Source organism: Etheostoma spectabile, chromosome 4 (assembly GCF_008692095.1).
Source record: "Etheostoma spectabile isolate EspeVRDwgs_2016 chromosome 4, UIUC_Espe_1.0, whole genome shotgun sequence".
Lineage (NCBI taxonomy): Eukaryota > Metazoa > Chordata > Actinopteri > Perciformes > Percidae > Etheostoma > Etheostoma spectabile.
In genome coordinates this window covers 4,530,007-4,548,280 of record NC_045736.1, presented here as the reverse complement: position 1 = coordinate 4,548,280, position 18,274 = coordinate 4,530,007, and the positions used below count along the sequence as shown (strand labels likewise).

Below are 18,274 nucleotides of genomic sequence, written 5' to 3'. Positions count from 1 at the left end.
CCCGCGTGTTGCCAATCATAAATTACAAAATACATCTAAAATATATGTCGAGTGTGCAATACAACGGTGCTGCTTTTGTTTTGAAAAGCGTTATGTGTATTACTCTCGTGTGATGTATGCAGTGCGGATTGTGAGTGAAGGTGAACAGCGGCAATCACAAATTACAAAATAAATTTAAAAACATCCATGTCGTGCGTGCAATACAACTGTGCTGCTTTTATTTTGAAAAGTATTATTTTATGGACGTATGTCCGTGCGTAACCTGTGAGTGAAGGTGCCACAGGACTGAGTGATGCCCGGTTACCCAGAGTTCTGTTACCCCGAGTGCCCGGTTACCCCCCCCGAGGATGTCCGCTCACGCTAAAAAAAGAAAAGTTGATGACGAATGCCGTGTTTTCACAAGACATGGACGCCAAGTATTTCCTTACAGAAATTAAAGGTAAAGCCGTGTGCTTAATCTGTGGTGCACAGGTTGCTGTGTTTAAAGATTATAATTTGAATCGCCGCTACACGACGAAGCACGAGGAGAAATACCGGAATCTGTCTGATGACGCTCCAGGGAGGCTGATGGTTGATGGTAAAACTGCAAACCCAACTAGGACTTTTTTACCAAACTTCACACCCCCAGAGATGCAGTTTCAATCACCAATTCAATGATTGTTTTTTTTTCTTATTTTAATTTCATTTTAATTTCACATAGCCTAATACATTTTTAAGGATTAAGAGTTTAAATAAAACCATCAAAAGCAATCTGCTTTTGTAAAAGTTAAGTTAGGTTAAATGAAGTTATTACCATTTGTCTTACGGTATATCAAAAATAATACTGAGCAAAATTTAATTGAAATATTGTCGATGTGGCCCTCCAGCAGTGCTCGGGTTGCTCATGCGGCCCTCGGTAAAAATTAATTGCCCACCCCTGCCCTAGCCTGTTTGTGTTTTTGCGTGTATACTTTTATGAAAAACAACAAGGAAGACGTCCAGTATGTGTGTTGTACGTCATTGTTCACAAAATCGGAGTTCTCCGCCAAATTTAACTTCTGTCATTATCTGTTTCTTTGGGTCAGAGTTTATTTGCACTTTGTGACTATTATGTGACATTATGTGGACTCACAGAGCAGCTGTAGGGTATAGTATTTTTTTTTTTTGAAAACTGTATTAAACTGAAACCTATGAGATGGATCTGAACCCACTGTGTGAAGTCCATGGTGGCTCGACTGACAATGTCCTCCCTCCCACCAATCAGGAGTGCTGTATTATTGAATAATGGGGGAAAGCGGTGCCAGTTACAAGCTAATGGCAGAATGTTTCAGCTAATCTCCAAGTTTTGATAAGACGAGAGATAATGGGGCCAAAGCATAGCTGGCACTATTTGTTAGAAACATTGGCAAAAAGAACATCATGGAGTGACCAAGGTTCTGTTATAGCACTTTCTAAGGTACCCTGAAAGTAATAGTGCTGTCTTGTTTTATGAATTAGAAATTATGTTTCAGAATATAGTTTATTTTCTTCTTGACTAATGATCGTTCTAAAGCAATTTGGTCCGTAAAATTAGTTGGTAACAATGAGTCTAATCTGGTTAATTTGGCTTCAAGATTTTGCGGTTGAAGTGACTTAGTGCATATTAGAGCAGAATTGTATGGTTTTGCTCCTAATAAAACCCTTTATAGCATCCCACAGTGTTCTGGGGTCTTCTACAGAGCAGACATTAATGTCTACACATATCTGGAATTCTGCTATAAACTGCATGATGTAAGAATATTAGCGCCATCTAAAAACAGGTTGGGTCGGACGGAGAAAAAAAGTCCCTTATGGTCGGAGAGTGCCACTGGGAGCAATACCGCGTTATCGATTGAAGGCAATAATTTAGGGGACGCAAAAATAAAAATCTATAGATGCATTTCTACTTGAGAAAAAGAAAAATCCAGGTGGGCTTAATCACACGCCAAATATAATAAAATAAAAGCTGTGTTCTAAATGAAGACAGACGTGGAAATGAAACTTGCTACTGCCTTTCACTTTTTTAAAGGTCCCATGATATGGTGCTCCTTGGATGCTTTTATATAGGTCTTAGTGGTCCCCTAATACTGTATCTGAAGTCTCTTTTATATAGACCTTAGTGGTCCCCTAATACTGCATCTGAAGTCTCTTTTATATAGACCTTAGTGGTCCCCTAATACTGTATCTGAAGTCTCTTCCCCAAAATCCAGCCTGGGTGCAGAATTACAGCCACTGGAGCCAGTCCTACTATGAGTTTCCTTAGTATGTGCCATTTCTGAGTATAGATTTTGAGGAGGAGGAGGGGGGGGGCAGTGTGGAGGCTGGGGGTGTGGCCTTGACCAACTGCCACTTTGCTCGTTTGAAAGCCATGATGTCTCTCTCTCATGGGTGGGCCAAATTCTCTGGGCGGGCAAAGCAGAGAAAGGAGAGGTAACATTTCCCCTTATGACCTCATGAGGAGCAAGATTCCAGATTGGCCCATCTGAGCTTTTTATTTTCTCAAATGCAGAGCATGATACCCAGGGCTCGGTTTACATCTATCACCATTTCTAACCACCGGGGGACCAAAGTCAGGCTGGGGGAACACAAATTAATGTTAAAAAAACCTCAAAGTGAAATTGTCATGCCATGGGACCTTTAAGTCTTAACAATAGTGCCTTAAAAATTGAGTCCCTCAACACACAGAACATGTAAAACACAAAACAAAAACAGAGGACAATGGCACAATGAGGAGAGCAAGAGAAGGGTGTGTGTGTGTGGCGGGGGGGGCATAGCCTACACTCAGAGTCGGTCAGTGACCAAATGATGGACACGGGGCAGCATGAAAGAAAAGCGGCCCAAAATCTACCAGGTTGCCCAGCCAGTGGTTCCTTCCTAAATTAACTTTAAAGTAAATGCATTTTCCATCAACACAAACAAAAAACATTAAACATAAACTAACCAGCCCGTTGGGAGAGAGACGTATAGTGGTGACCTAGATAACTTGAAGGCTGTATTAAACAAGGTAGAGAAGCCATTCAAAAGAGCAGTTACTGTAATCATTTCAGACAAGAGTACAATAAAACTGGGACACATTAAGAGATTAAGACAAACCAAAAGACCATCTTCATCAGTTGTCACCCAGCATTGACGGCCATCTCTAATCTTCAGAGTTGCAGGATAAGTCGAGAAAGAATCCAAACCACTGCCCCCCGTTGAGTCCATGACTTGGTAGAAGGCTTGACGACGATTTACCGTAAAGTTGCTGTAATCTATTGAAAAACTAATTTTTCTTCTGACAGTGGCTATGCGTATGGGTAGCGGTATTGTACTTCTCTGGGCGGCCACTGTAGACTTGGTGGGCTCTCATAATGTCGATCTGAACATGAGGTCTGGAAGCCATTCAGGGAGAGAACGCTTGCGTTATTCAATAGTGTTGGAGCCTTCTAATCCCTCCTGGATCCTGGTTTCTATCTTCTAAGTCTGCTATCTTTGCCTCCATCTCCTGCAGAATATGGCCATGGCTGTCAAGAATACTTGAGTTGCTTTCCACTGTAGTTCACGTCAGAGCCTGAGATGCTAGCTGAGCATGAAAAGCAGATAGCTTGACCGCGTTGTCTTCTCCCACCTGTTGAATCTGAGCGAAGCGCGGCTCCAAGTAGCTCTTCTGCTTCTAAAGCATAGCCTCTGTAATGGCGTTGCTATCGCTGCGTTGTGGCGTACTCCTTCATGCCATTCTGCGTTAAGCAATTCTGAAAAGCACACAGTGGTAAATTATCAAAGTTAGAACCTTAAAACACTACTATTTGGCAAGTTTGGGCCGGGAGCTAATCTCTAACCTGCCACCTTCGTCCAGCCAATCACGTGACCCTCTGCTGTAAAACCTGATGGTCAGGATCAAAGTCACCAATTAAGTCCTCTCAGGCCTGCTGAGTGGAGCTACAGGGGGGACTGGGATCATTGTCAGCTCTTTCACTCTCGATTGTCATGAATAAAAAGTTCATTTGAGGCCATCGATTATCTAAGTGGCCTTTTACTTGGACCATTAACCCCCAAGTTAATATTTCCCCCTCTCACTTCATTCAATCTTCCTTCATGTCTTTCGTCTCTCTTTCACTCCCTTGTGTATAGCCTGTCTTGTGCAGACAAATATGTAAAGACAGTTCTCTCTTTCTTCTAGTTCTTCTTTATCTTTCTCTTCATACAAGCAACCGCTGTAACTGATGTTATGCTTGAGTCTGTGGCTTTCATCAGTTACACTCTACATCTGTTATGTTCCATATTGTTTTCCCCTCACACCTAATTCATGTTGTCTGTCCATTATAGTCATCCCTGTCAATGGAACAATAATTATCTCTATAATAATAACCAGTGATTATTTACTATTTAATTTAAAATCATGTAATGTATGCTTTGCCTCCTGATGATGTTTCCATGTGGCATTATGTAAAGGTTAAAAAGTGTAGGAAACTGAACCCTGAGGAACACCACATTTCATTTTATGAATTTAAGATGAACACAATCTAACAAAAATCTGTTCACTTGTTATAAGATTTGAACTGATTAAAACAGTTCCAGAGAAGCTAATCCAACTTACTTCTAGCTAAAAGAATCCAGTGATGTACTATATCGAGGGCATTGCTCAAGTTAAGTAATACTAGAACAGACTTTTTTCTCCTATACATATTGAACATGCGGTTATTTACAACCTTGACTAGTTTGTCCTTTTTTGACATATTGTAAGCATATAACAAGAGATAATACTTTTTATTTAGTTTTTTAATGTTTAAAGAATTGCTGATAAGATCTCTTAAACGAGTGCTCACGCTGTCCCAAATGTTAACCTGAGCGTGTTGTTGAAGGAAAAGTCAGTGGGGTCAACTGAAGTGATAATTATCTGGAGGACCATGTGTTAGCAAAAAATAAATAAAAAATGAGTAGGCATTTTGAAGGGAAAAATTTGCAGTTAGGACAAAACAGAGGAGATGGGGGGAAATTGCTTATCTCGAAGCAGCTTGATGAAAATGGCTGAAAAAGCCTACTCGATTTTGAAAAGGAGCCACACATGCTACCTTCACTGAAAGATGACTCATGTTGTTCTCAAATACGTGACTCATTCTATGGGTTTTTATAGTATACCACCCTTCTTGTTTATGATATGGCAGTATGGACATATTTCCTCTGCACCTGATGATAGTGTGCAGTTGCAGCTCTCAAGCTCACAGATTGATTTGAACCCGTGTCCTCAATAACTTTGCTACCACAGACAGACCCCGACAGGTTATGCGTGTGTGTGTTTTTCTATGCAAAATGTTATGCTCATTTTCAGGTTCATAATTGTATTTAAAGATTGGACGTGAATGGTTTACATGGTTTAATTGTCAAGAAGCTCCATTTTTTTTACTGCAAATTGCTGCAACTCCTCTTTTCACCCTGTGTGTTTGGGTTTCTGTTTCAGCTACAGAGTGAGACATCTCACTTCTGTTCCATCTTTGTTGGGAGTTGCACATGCGCAGTAGCTAGGTAAGGACTACTAGCCAGTCAGAAGCAGAATATGAAGGCGTGCCCTGACAGTACCTAGGTAAGGACTACTAGCCAGTCAGAAGCAGAGTATGAGGGCGTGCCCTGACAGTACCTATGTAAGGACTACTAGCCAGTCAGAACCAGAGTATGAGGCGGTACCTGACAGTACCTGGGTAAGGACTACTAGCCAGTCAGAACGAGAGTATGAGGTTGGGTTCTGACAGTACCTAGTAAGGACTACTAGCCGTCAGAAGCAGAGTATGAGTGGGTCCTGACGTACCTAGGTAAGGACTACTAGCCAGTCAGAAGCAGAGTATGAGGGTGGGTCCTGACAGTACCTAGGTAAGGACTACTAGCCAGTCAGAAGCAGAGTATGAGGGTGGGTCCTGACAATACCTAGGTAAGGACTACTAGCCAGTCAGAAGCAGAGCATGAGGGCGTGCTACACAAGCAGCTAGGCGAGCAGTGTGTTCCTATAGCTGTGTGTCATAGCTACTGTGTCATTTATTAAATAATCATCACCCAAGATGGCGAAAGTACTCACTTTCCGGATTTAAGAAAAATTGGAGCTACTTGTGTTAAAAAACACTCTGGCAAAAGTGGAAGTACTGATTTAACTTCTTTACTCAAGTTAAAGTAACAAAGTGCAGGCTTGGAAATTTACTTAAAGTATACAAGTTAAAGTAGCCTCCAAATGACAACCATTTTTATGCAAAGCTACCTGGAACACAGAAATGTTACCAGAGTGCACGCTGAGAAACATTAATGTACATGGAAAAAAGATCATTACCTACATTTTAAATAATGTCTGCCAATAGGCCTAAAACATCCCATATATGATTATGATGATTGTGACAGAGACTGGGACTCCAGGTTAATAAGATTCTGACTGAGCAGCAAGATATGCACAGATCCAGTTTCTCTTTTGGGGGTCCAAGCCCGAGGATGCGTGCACCGCGGTATCGCAAGGGCATACGCGGTTCACAAAGCAGGGCTGTGGAACCCTATTGTTTTCCTAGGATTTTCCTCCTCCATTTTCCATTATCCATTATATTATTCCACCCACATAAAGTGGTGCTGCAGCCTAAACCGTACTGTGGCGCGCGCCCCTTTTCAGTACTAGTCCGAAAGTCCGCAAAGACCCAGCCAAAAATTGAGCCACTTCTACCACTAGGTGGCGCATACCAGGACAAAACGCGTTTGGCCCTATAACTCGCAAACCGTACATCGAATTTAAAAACGTTACATCCACGCGTTCCCTGGATCCTACTGAATCTCGTGATATAGGCCACCCCATTCCGCCTAGACTTTTATGCGTAAAATCGCGATTTTCGAAAACCTACTACTTTTTCTATCCCCCGAGACCGTGCAATGGATCGCACAACTTGGCACATAGCATCTCCAGACCAACCTGACACAAAGTTGTAAAAGAATTTTTATAGGATAAATTGCGCGTGTTACACGCAAACAAATTTGTGTAGCTAGCTATGGAAACATTTCCTTGCAATCTCGGCCAAAAAAATGCTATCAAAGCCAAACTTTAGAATATTACTTGCTATGACCCCTGAGGCTCGTACCAAATTTGACACATTGGCCGCTAGGGGCGCCACAAATACAAAATGTGGTTTTTCATGAACAAACTTTGCCATATCTCGCCAAAATACGTGGTATCGACACCAAACTGGGGGGATTGTTTGGCATGCCCACGGAAGCTTCATACATAATTTGGTAACGATGGCCATTAGGGGGCGCTATAATCGACGTTTGATGATTTGTGGACAAAGTCAATGCGTTTAAATGGGAATTTGCAATTGCAATATCTCTGCCACAGTAAATGCTATCAAAACCAAACCAGTAATGATTGTTTCACCCACCGCCCGGACCTCCACTGCCAAATTGGTAAAGACAGGCCCTCCGGGGGGCCTCTAATCCCCATACAACATTTCCCCGGGTCGCTGGGACGACTGGCGCGAGGAGGCTTGGACCCCGTTGAAACTGCGTGCAGTTCTAGTTTAGTCTTCCCCTTAACATTTAAAGGAATCAACATGTACAGTATGTGTGTGCTCAAAATGGCTTTTGGAAAGAAAATAAAGGATAAAATATGAATAACTAAACAGACATTAATTAAGAAGTTGGCCAGGAGTCATTCTTGACTATCTCAAACATCTCTCTCACATAAAGCCGAGGATGATTGACAATGTCTTGCTGCTTGTCTGCTGAATCTGTGGGATCTCCGTTTTCTTCATTTTCAATCATGTCCCCATCCATACTACTATGTGCTAATGTTAGCGCCATCAAGCTGCACTGATTTGCCACAAATGAATGCCAAATGCCGCCAAATCTGTCGAGTCGTCTTAGTGGTGCGTCAAGTGTAAGTAGTAGAGTCCCATCCAATTATATTGAATATGATATTGATGACGCAAACAATAATAACGGTAACTCCTATGAAATGATTTGAAACTTGTTAGTGAGGACTAGGATTGTATGTAAAGCTGATTCTTGTTTCCAACTTGGCCCCAACTTGTTGATGCTTTATTACAATCAAACGACGTGCAACCTATGAAGAACACAAACAACAAAATCACTAGCTAACTTATCCTCCGACGGGACAGCTAGTCCCTTTTTCTTTTCTCTCACTTTCCCCACCGTGTGGCGCGCGCCCGTTCGCTGTGTGAGGCGCGTGTCGGCGCTATTCTTTGTCACGACGACCTGTTGTACAAAACTAAAGTAACGAGCCAATTTTGTACGTAAGGAGTAGAAAGTACCGATATTTGTGTTAAAATGTAAGGAGCAAAAGTAAAAAGTCGGCACACAAATAATAATAGTAGTAGTAAAGTAGAAATATCAGAAAAATCGACTTAAGTACAGTACCAAAGTATTATTGGCATCTCTGATCATCACACTGGTGTTACAGGACACACACATCATCTCGGCAGAGGTTGGGAATCACCCTTTTAAATGACCTGGCATTGCAATGCACTGCACTGAGGCGTTTAAATGAAATAGATAGCTCTCATTGGCCTTTTATTTGCTTATTTACACGGCTGCATGCCTCCACTGTGTTTTCCACGCACTCAGCTAGACAGCAACATGCAAAAACGAGGCCCAGCTGGGATGTAAATCACACAGAATATCCACTCTGCTTTTTACTTTTTATTTCTTACGTTAACAGGAGAATCCCGCTGGGTCTCATTTCACATGATTTTGGGGCATCTGTAGCTCAATTTAATACTAAAGTGAGAGGCATCGGAGGGAGAAGAAGTAAGAAACCGAATAAAGAGAGGGAAGGAAAAGCTTTCTTGGACTTGACTTAAGTTCCTTCAATGGGAGTCATTCATTCTGCAGAGCCTATTTGAACAAGGACAGGGAGCAGAAAAAAGTAAAGTAATGAAATAAATCTAGAGACATTTCAAAACAGCCTCGTTCTGATGACTTTGATTGCTGTCATGGAAAAGGGGACCAAACGGGAAGCAATGGAATGATATGTAAGCACCATTATATGTACAGTTGTACATATAATGGTGTTATATGTTATAGCGCCACAAAGTCCATGGCTGTGTCCAGAATCACTAACTCAATCACAGCCACAAAGTACTTTGTATTCATTGACGAGAAAACATGTGAGGGCAAGCAGCAGAGACGAAGAATACCGGCATTTTTGTAATTCTTTGTAGATATGTGATTTATGATAAATTAGAGAAGTTTACCACCACTGTGCTTTACATTTCCGTCAAACTCAGATCAATTCCGTTTCGTAGTCAGCACGGTTTGGATTTTACAATACTTTCAAAATAAGACAACAAACGTGAGCATGTCAAATGCCATGTTGGGCCAAAACAAAGGCAGCACAAGCCAAACTTGGCCCTCGGGCCCCGAAGTGGTTGGCCTGGTAATAGGGTATAATACATCTCAATATATATTTGGACAGCACTACCAAATAGTGAACTCCCTATACGGTGGACTATATAGCAAGTAGTAAGTGATTAAGGATCACTTACCACTGCCAGCGTTGACATAATAATAGGCTAAAGCACAAGTGTAATTATGGTCAGATCTTGGTCCTGACTGATATTGATAAGCGTTGTGATTTACACATTTACAGCGTCGGCTATTTTTTTGCCAGCTTTCCTTCCTGTTTTAGAAAGCAGCGACTGTATTGTGTTCTGCCTGTAAAACCAAGTCTGTGTTCTTCATTTTTCTGTAGAATTATAGTTGACTCTTCTTATGTAAAAGGCTCTGGTAGATGTTTGCAATCGGTCATGCTGTGCAAACACCGCCTCTTGTATGTGGACGTGCACGTTGCTGGATTGGGAAACCCTGGGTTGATTAAACTAGGTGATAACCACCGCCGGGACACAGCTTATGCAGGATGGTTGATAGGTTAGGCCAGGGAATGGAAAGAAATCCAGGGCATGTTGATCTCTCTTCGTAGAACAGGCCCCAGGTGTTTATCCATGGAACCATGATGACAGAGCTCCCCTTACCAAACAAAGTGGTTCTCTGAACCCAAGTAAACATCTTTCCCCAGACCTAACCAAGTAGTTTTTGTGTCTGAACCTAATCAAACCTTAACAACAGATTTATTTTTCAATAGAGTGTAATTGTTTTGGAAGGCATTGAGAAATGATGTGAAGCATCACATCAGATATGGCCTCTGTGTTCACGTTTAAAACAGACAACATATTTTGGTTGTATTGTACTATATTATATATATGAGATAAGCAGAAGTTGTTAGTAGTGTCACTTCTGGGAACATTGGTGCAGATGCTTTTGCTTCAAATGAACTAAATCTTTTTTGTAAGTTACTTACTTTTTTGGTGAATACTTATGTTATCTGATTTGCTGCTCTGATTCTTGAAAGTAGTCAAGGCAAATGATAAGACTCCAAATTATACATGTTCTGCTGTTGGTTCGTGTATGCTGCACCTTATTGTATCGTGGAAACTAGAGATGTTCCGATACCGATTGCAGTAATACTGCCTAAAACGCTGGGATCGGGAAGTGCCGGAGTTTATACACCGATCCGATACCACATAATAAAGCCCTAATGAAAATCTATGTCAAAGTAGTTTATTTGTGTAGGTACAGGTGTTTATCTTTTCCATTTTAACTGTCTGTCAAACTGGATAATAAAAGAAAGTTCTGTAGCGTTCATTATTTGTGTTTGTTCATGTTTCACAAAGAATAAAACCTGAGCCAGGCCACTGAACAAAGATAGAAATCATATCACATCCATACAGGGATAGTAGTATACAGATGTTATAACGTAATAAAATATATGACACACTTGTATCGGATCAGTACTCAGTATCGACTGATATGCAAGTTCAGGCATCAGGTGTCAGGAAGCAAAAAATGGTATCTGACCATCTCTAATGGAAACCAAGCGTCACTAGCACTACATGACCCTGGTATTGAAATACAGTCAAAATAAATTAATAAATAAAATAAAGCTGAATAGTCCTGGATGCTTTCATTCCTAGGCAACCTTGAGGACCATTTGAATTGGTTCCATGCTTGGGGGGCAGTTCTTCACATTAAAGGTAGCAGTGTCAAAGGGAAGGCACTCAGCAGGAGTAAGAACAGCATGATGAAAGGTATGGTTTGAAGACATGCGGGACCACAGACCACTTCATTCTGCTCCTAATCCAATACCCCCAAATGATGGTAATTAGGCAGAATTTCCCGGCACTGCTAACCACCACTGAGCTGCTTCCAATTCTGCACAGTGCACACTACTTGAGGAAACATTAGCCTCAGCAGGTTTTAGCCAAAGAGAATTCATTACATGTCATTTGCCGTCAGTCTTTTTTTTTTCTTTTTCATGGATTTCAGAAGATATCTCATTAATGATGTTTAAATCGACACCGTTTTTGTTCTACACGCTGACGGGGTGATGAAAGGCAATGTTCCTGTCCCTGCCCTGCATGTCCGCTGCCCTACTTATTACACACCATCGCTGAGACCACTGCCACTGTCATCGCGCTCCTCCATCTCACCCAAAAAAATATAATACCCCTTCATGCTGGTTTTCAATTTGATCATTTTCATGTGCAGAACAACAAGGGCACTGAAATAGAATTGGGTCCAAGTCTGCAACATTATAATGCTTTAAGGGAGACAAAAGGGGTTTTGACTAGCTTAGGGATGTCTAACCTTATGTGGTGAATCTGTGTATTCTATTTCGGGAGAACTCTAAAGAAAGCCTCTCTCATTGCTTCTATTCTATCATAAACTGCATCATTGTTTACCTGACTGTGTGAACCAACCTTGAACCAATGCTCTTGTGCTCTCTGGAGTTTCTTTCATGTCTTTCTTTTCACCATCTACATGAATGGAACCATTGTTTGGGTGTATATCCTTTTATTAAACTTATACAACATTGTGAACTGAAGCCTGCTTCATGTTGTGGGTATGATTACAGTATACCAACAATCCCACATAATGGAACAAGAAGAAGTGCAACATCATTTCATCAAATGGTGTCTGTGACATATATGAAATTTATCTCCAGGGTGCACATGAAAAGAAAATAGACTGACAGCAGTAGCAATGTTGCATACCATTCAGAGGTAATGCATCGCTTCACATTTTCAGTCAAGCTGCGTATACTTCTCATTTTTAAAACCCATCAAAACCAACAACTTAAAGAGTCTCTCTCACACAATGATCGCATCATCAGCTAGCTTATCAGCGTCACAGATGAAAGTTGCTCATGTGAACACACATGCTGTTTAATGTGAGTAAGATATGATTAACTGATTGACTCAGTAATGTTACCCAAGATTACAACGTGGTGTTATCATTCTGATTCTAAGAATCACCAGATGGCCCAGTCTCTTGTAGCCCAGATCTAAGAATATCCAGAAGGCCTGAACTCATCTTGTCTAAATCTACTCTATGAAAGAAGGCTCACTTTCCTTTAGTCTACACCTACTGAGTAGTCTCAATTTAGTGTATGAATGACTAGGAGGCCTAAACTCTTTGATTGTCTGACTGACATAAACATAGCACTGAGCAAGTTATATAAGCAGACATGCTGGCTTTACACATGACTATACAATGATGTTCTTGAATCGTTCAACTCTAATTCAGAGAATAGCTTTAATGTGTTGTTTCCTTTGGTCCAAGTCCATCAATGAGTGATTGATCCCATCACGTTCTCACTCTCATGGCGTTAAAAAGCAACGCTTGGTCAGGCCTTTGGGATTTGCTACTGACGTAAAAAGTCTTCTATAACGTCTCAGTCACACGTGGTGAGGCTTTCAACCAATTTGCACTTGATCAGGACTCTTGGACTCTTTTTGACGCTCTGGGTCGGGACTGATCTGGCATCATTCATGACTGACATGCGCACAATAACCATACAGGTTTAGGAAAAGATGGTGGTTGGGGTTACAAAATGTTTGTTTCAGTGACACACGGGACAATAACGGGACATGAACCCTGGTCTCCTGGGTGAAAGTCCTGTGTTGTTAGACCCATCCACCTCCCCAACCTACCTACGCATGCAGATATTCGGTCTTTTATACTACACCCTACCGTTGTTGCTGCTAATACTACTTCCACATACTTCCATACATAAAAGGGGGATTTTTGCATCAGTATCTAGCGCTGAGACCCACTGACCAAGTAGTACCAATCATTATTTGACGAGTTGTTGAGCCAATCTCCTGAAGTCTTGATTTAAGATTGGACAGTCTTTTGTAGCCTAGGTTAAAGAATAGCAAGAAATGATAGTACCATTTAGACTTGTCTAATTATGACAAGAAGATCAGTCTCCTTTAATCTGGTCCTAGCAATGGCTGGAAGCCCCAATCTATTTTGAGTCTAGAGATCCACTAGAGAAACAAACAAAAGGCCCACAATCCCTGTATCTGAAACTAAAAATGTTAAAAAGCCCATTATGTCTTAGTCAAGAACTAAGAATGACCACAACGACCACAATATCTACATTAAATGACCATGAGACTAGTCTGTCGTGAAAATAACCCTGTAGGAGTTATGCAAGCTAAACCTTCTACTAGGCATTTATAACATCTTGGTACAGGTTTGTACAGCTAGCTAGACGGGATTGTTCAGGTGCCGCTGGAAATTCCACCGCCTCTTTTTAGGCCGGATGTCTGTTAACTTTTGTTTTCTTTGTGTTGTAATTTTTAACTTTGGTGGATTTCTGATGATTATGGTTAACTGCTCCTCAGATCTCTGCAGGGTAAATCCAGACAACCATCTAAATATTTGTCCAATCTGAGTTTTCTGTACACGACTAAAACTACTTTTGAACCTACACATGTTCTCCAGGAGGCTAGTTTGCAGAGGCATCCTTGCTCCGTCTGGCACTTAGCGCCACCCAAGATGATTGTGATTGGTTTAAAGAAATGGCATGAAACCAGAGCATGTTTTTCTCCCATCCCAGAATGCTGAGTGGACTAGCCAGACTTTCTTGTGGAGGAAGGTCTGGCAATGAGAGAAGATGTAATTAGTAACCCTGCACGCCAATGTGTGCAGGGTTTTTCTTTGAAAGAAGTCCAACCATTACATCCATTACACCATTGATATATCAGCAGTTAGTGCTGCCAAAGGCAAGGGGAGGGGGTGGTGTTGAGTCTCTGTAAGACATAGATGAAGGTGAAGGAAGTCAAAAGAGAGCGGATACATAGTGAGGGATCTTGGATGGATGACAGTGGAAGGAAGGGACAGGCGATGAGAGAGAAAGAAAAGTTGCTAAGGAGAGAAATATGACGACACGTCACATTGTACCACCAGTTCTTTTTTTCTGACTTGTCACTGCAGTGGCCTGTCCCTGGAGAGAAATAAGGATATGGAGCTGTGGGGAGGAATGATGTGAAAAAGCGAGCGGTGCGGGATTTGAAGAGGGATAAAGGGGTAGATAGATAGAGAGTAGGACATTGTGATGTGGCTGAGGATCTCGGGGGACGAGCCTGTGGGCTTTCAGAGACAAACATTAATAATGAAACGCTAATTCCCCCTGTCCTCCTTTCTTTCTCTTCTCCTCTCTCTCTCTGTATGTCATTTTCTCTCTGTGTCTACATGGCCGCCTTTATTTCTCTTGATTTTCTTTCCCTTTACACTCACACTTTTTCACTCACCCACATTCGGTCTTGCCTTGTACCAAAAACAAGCTCTTTATTGCAGTTCCAGTTATTAACTTCTGCTATTTGAAATGACTATGCTGTGTGTGTGTGTGTGTGTGTGTGTGTGTTGAGATGGGGGTAAGTTAAAAACTGTGTCTAACATTGCCGCAATTAAACTTTTTCTCTTCCCTTAGGTTACTTTCTCGTTCAGTGTTTCACTTGGGTACCTCCTTTGTCACAGAGTCTCCTATTGCTTCTTAGCTCTTCATAAAGGTTTAAATACTGTAAACTTTGTTTGGCTCAATGTGTCTCAACACTCTTCAATGTCACCGTCAGACAGCCAGATAAAAGTCCCTATTTCTGCCTGATAATAATATTTGCTTTTAACATTGTAGTCAGGACACTATGGCCAGACTGCAATTGGAGGTAGAGAGGAGCCGAGCTAGGACTAGTAATAACTAGGGATTTATATTTTTCCCCAAAATTTGATTTTTTTTGTCCCGGGAACAGAAGCATACTATCCTGGGAATGTGGGGAATTTGACATGTATTGTCAGGAATTTCATAGCCACGACGGCCATGACCTAATAAGTTGTTTTGTCCAAAGAAAGAATGAAAATGAGCCCCCTCAGCACTTATATTTTTCTCTCCATGCGTCTTTCAGTTCTTATTGCGCACATCCAACCTATAAAAATAATACAGTTTAAATAGGTTACTGTTTCGTGAAATGATACACATAAATAACATCCCTGAGTATAGCGCACACACAGGACTGCTGTGTCGGGACACAACTTTTTATTGGCAGACAGAAAGTGGGATAAGTTTTGCTTTCATTTCTGATTTTTTGCACATATGACAGGATGACTACTACAGGCCTACACTCCTTATTGTGATTATAAGTGATCATAAGTGCATGTGAGTGAATATTGGCACGCAAATAAGTTTCAATGTTCTACTCATTGTCTCAATGTGCTGTACGGCCGTCATGCAAAAGCATCAGTTCGGCTGCGAAGGTGATTACCAAGGTTAATCGCCACTGCTCCTGGCAGCTGAAGGGGGGTGTTTTTGAGAATAACAATACCAAGAGCCCTAACAATTATTCTATTCATCATGGCGATATAGGAATGTGCAGAATAGGCACGTTCAACGGCGTATGCTGTGGCCATTTGAGTGTTAAATAGGTTACTAGATGCCTGTTGCTGTTCCTCCCCTCCAAGTTTGTTTCTCAATCCCTTGAGAGTATTCCATGGCATTAAATTGACTAAAGACGTGTGTTGAACTAAGTTGCATATTTGCATTCAATCACATTGTGGGCAGATTTGAACTAGCATGACCCCTTATCAGTACCATGTGCAAATGCAAAAGCCCATAATCAGATTATGTAAATAAGGTATAAGGTATACAGATGACATGTTAGAAAGAGGCATATGTCCTTTAAAGGTCCCATGACATGGTGCTTTTTGGATTCTTTTACATGGACCTTAGTGGTCCACTAATACTGTAACTAAACTCTTTTTCCCAAAATTCAGCCTTGGTGCAGAATTACAGCACCTAGAGCCAGTCCCATTATGAGCTTTCCTTAGTATGTGCCGTTTCTGTGTCTGTAGCTATTTGGGGGGGGGGGGGGGGGAAGAGAGGTGGAGGGCAGGGGTTTGGCCCAACTGCCACTTTGCTCGTTTGAAAGCCATGATGTCTCTCTCTCAGGGGTGGGCCAAATTCTCTGGGTGGGCAAAGCAGAGAAAGGAGATGTAACTTTGCCCATTATGACCTCATAAGGGGCAAGATTCCAGATCAGCCCATCTGAGCTTTCATTGCCAAAGCCACCATAATCAAATCACTTTTGGGCAATGCTCCCATCGATGCTATTAATGCCATCAAAGTGTAAATTTGTGGGGGGGGGTGCCTAATATCTAAAAAAGAGAGATTTTTCCCCCTCAGAAAAATATGAAATACATTCAGGAGGCTCAAAAAATGTAAAACATGTCAAAGGTCTCATGTCTACTTAGATACATTGGGGGGTTTAAGAACACAGCAGCTGCGTGGGAAATAAAGAGATTCATGTAGATTTAAACTTTGGAACTTACAGTATGGCTTTAACAAGGTCTCATTCTCCAAGAGATTCATTGTTGTAGATGTATATGATTCCTAAAACAACGTCCCAAAACAAGTGTGGGGTTTTAAATATGCAGAAATGTTATAACAATCCAGGAAATATTGAATAACATAGTTTACATAAATAAAGACATTTGTAAGGTGTTGCAGACCAAAATGCAGGAAATTGCATTGCATATTTCTTTTATGTGGGATAACCCACGGCCGTTGTTTTGTCGTCCCCCCCCCTCAAATTGGAAACAAAACCTACAGCCTTGAATGACATAGCAATTGCTATGGTACTTGTTGGCGCTTTTGTTGATAGAAACTTGCCGTGCACTTGTAATTCATTTGGTAAGAGATTGTGGATTTAGGAGAAATGTAATATTAAGTGCAGTAGGGCATGCTGTTAATCAGACAAGTCGTGTCTTTAAAAGCAACCAAAACACTGTTTTTGGTGACGGCAAGAACAATCTGGATCATGTCACCGAAGCTTCTCCCAACAAAGGAGCTGATATGTGTGAACTGCTGAGTCACTATGAGTGAATAGGCAGCACCTTAAAAAAATCCAAAATGAGATTAAGTAAAAGCTGCTCTGGGAGAGATAATACATTAGGTTAACATGTGTTGCTTTTGTCCAAGAAGACCTGTAACCCTATGAAGGAAGCGGTGCTGTTCTCCTGGGCAAACAGCCAATCAGAAGTTGGAAGTGAGCGGCAGGGACAGTCTATCTAGCAGCCAGTCCCGGCACCTGGAGGATGTAGCTGCCCCCATAATCAGCTCTTCATGCATCATGGCACACAGTAACATTTTTGTGTCGCACAGCTTTGAAAGTAAATAGAACAAATCCAATGTATTTTTTTTGGAACCGATTAAGGAAATTATATGAAATTGTGAAACATATAATCCACAAAAATGTGTTTCTTTGGAATAGGATTTGTTTAAGTGCTTGATAAAAGCATAGAAATTGACCCGGCTGGGTTTTGTTCAATGTGCTTTTGCCGTGGTCCAAGCAGGCAGGCAGTAAAAGCACAAATCCCAATGAAATCCAGGTGGCCAACAAGTGTGTGTTTCCAAATCCAGGAGACAAGAGGTTGTGGAGAGTCCAGGGAAAGGGAGGGAGGCATGACAGCAGCCTTGGCAGGTCTCTCAGCTGTCCATGCAACACGTTGGATAAGGATGCTGGCAGTGGCTAAGCTGGAGTTTGGATCATTCACAAGAAGCTGTTTCTCAGTGTCTAAAACATCTAAAACACCTCTTCAATAATCACTAAGTAAAAAAAAAAAAAAGAATGGTCTGGACATGCTGTGACTGCTTTTACATGTGCTGCAGTTTGATTATATGTGTACTGTAAGTCAAATCAACCTTATTGTCAATTCTGCAATAAGTGCCAGACATACATACAAGAATTAAAAACACATTAACAAAAAGTATAAAGATGAAACATAACCAAGATGTCCAAATAAAAGTATATGCATTTAAGAAAAAGATATGTAATATATATATATATATATATATATATATATATATATATATACACAATGCAATAAATAAATAATGTTTGATATGCCATTAGTAGTAATTGTTGTT

At 41.1% G+C, this 18,274-nt stretch overlaps 1 protein-coding gene and 2 long non-coding RNA genes across 5 annotated transcripts in view; 1 reads left to right on the top strand and 2 right to left on the bottom strand.

The window, feature by feature from the left end:
* The window catches only part of LOC116687531 (uncharacterized), a 21,500-nt gene extending 16,629 nt beyond the window's left edge, over positions 1 to 4,871 (bottom strand). The window contains exon 1 of the long non-coding RNA XR_004331581.1: positions 4,859 to 4,871. This is a non-coding gene — a long non-coding RNA (uncharacterized LOC116687531). The remainder of the gene's footprint in view (positions 1 to 4,858) is intronic.
* LOC116687475 (receptor-type tyrosine-protein phosphatase gamma) overlaps positions 1 to 18,274 on the top strand; it is a 571,464-nt gene that overhangs the window by 366,804 nt on the left and 186,386 nt on the right. The window lies entirely within an intron of this gene.
* On the bottom strand, positions 5,706 to 13,027 carry LOC116687512 (uncharacterized). The gene is made up of 3 exons (XR_004331562.1): positions 12,934 to 13,027; positions 11,637 to 11,639; positions 5,706 to 5,716 (listed from the first exon to the last, which is right to left on the bottom strand). It is a non-coding gene; the product is annotated as an uncharacterized LOC116687512 (long non-coding RNA).